We start from the raw sequence: 1,299 nt of genomic DNA on the forward strand, positions 1-1,299 counted from the left end.
CCGCCCGCCTGGCCCAAAGCCGTCCCTCCGGGAAATGCGGCTCGCGAGTGCCCAGCCTCCCGGTGTCCTGCAGCCCCGGGCATGCTAGCCTCCCGCCCCGCCGCCGTGGGAACTGTCCGCGCCGCCTCGGAGGCCAAGAGCGCTGCTCCGGAGCCAGCCCTACTTGGGGCTCCAGGCTGGAATCCGGGGCCTTCGAAGACCGGGGTGTGTAGAAAGGGGAGGGAGGGACGGGGCCTCTCCCGGCTGGGCCTCCGGGCGCCACATCTGGAATTGTGGTGCTGGGGAGGGGCCGCCGCCAGGCAGTCTGAGGCTCCGCTCCCCCAGGGCCAGTGAGCCACCGCGAAGGCGGCGGCGCCAGGCCACCTCTCCGGGGCGGCGACACTGCTTGGGCTGGTGGGGGCGCGGGGACGTGAGGACTCCGAGCGTCTGCTGGTCCCACCCTCAGCCCCCGCGGTCGCTACTTACGGAGTTCTCAGGTCCCTGGGGCGCCGTCGGGGCCAACACCGGCGTGGCCCCCACGGCGCCGGCAGCGCTCTCGCCACCCGCGGCCAGATCCCCGCTCTGGGCCCGGGTGACTGAGGCCGGGAGGGCGGTGGGGCGGGCCGGGAGGAGGGGGTCCCGGCCCCGGGGCCGGGCTGCTCGCTGCGGGGGCCTGGCTTGGAGCCCCGGGAGCCGGCCAGGATGAGGCTGCTGTCTGGGAGCTCTGGGGAGCCGGGCGACACCCCCTTCCTGGCACGGGCTGAGTCACTGGGACGCGCCCCGCGCGGGGCTTGGCGGCTGCTCCATTCTTATCGCGAAAAAATGCTGCATTCTTACCGGCTTACCTGGGCCCGCGGGTTGGGCCTCGCCCGCCTGGAAGGGCAGCCCGGTCTCTCTGTTCTCTCCCACGGTTGGGGCCTCTCCTAACTCAGCCTTTAGTGCTGCCCCCCCACCCCATCCACCCGGTTTCCCGAGCTCAAGGCAGGACCTCTGCACTCGGAATCCATCCAAATCCTGGAGCCTTACTGTTGGAAGCTGACTGCTTGGTCTCAAAGTCCCTTGAACCTGACCAGGTGTTAATGTCTGCTTTGTTGGAAACGTGAACCACGCTTTAGATGGAATCCCACACACTGGTTACACAGGTGTGCACGCTGGGAAGGTTCAGCGGAACGTGCAGTGCACGTGCACGTTTTGTTATGACTATTATACTTGAATAAAAAGTTTCTAAAAATCAGCACTCATTAAACAGCACCCCAGGCCAGAGCACGGGAGGGCGTGATGACCTGGCAGTGGGCCTTGGCATGGCAGGAGTTCAGATCC

The 1,299-nt window shown here is 67.3% G+C and overlaps 1 protein-coding gene across 1 annotated transcript in view; it reads right to left on the reverse strand.

Moving 5' to 3' along the window:
- Positions 1-564, reverse strand: part of MDFI (MyoD family inhibitor) — a 27,455-nt gene extending 26,891 nt beyond the window's left edge. Inside the window, exon 1 of the mRNA XM_014587820.2 lies at positions 466-564. The gene's annotated coding sequence lies outside the window, so the exon portion shown is untranslated. The remainder of the gene's footprint in view (positions 1-465) is intronic.
- Positions 565-1,299: the final 735 nt, after the last annotated feature.

The sequence above is a fragment of the Tupaia chinensis genome, unplaced genomic scaffold (genome assembly GCF_000334495.1).
Source record: "Tupaia chinensis unplaced genomic scaffold, TupChi_1.0 Scaffold000238_1, whole genome shotgun sequence".
Lineage (NCBI taxonomy): Eukaryota > Metazoa > Chordata > Mammalia > Scandentia > Tupaiidae > Tupaia > Tupaia belangeri.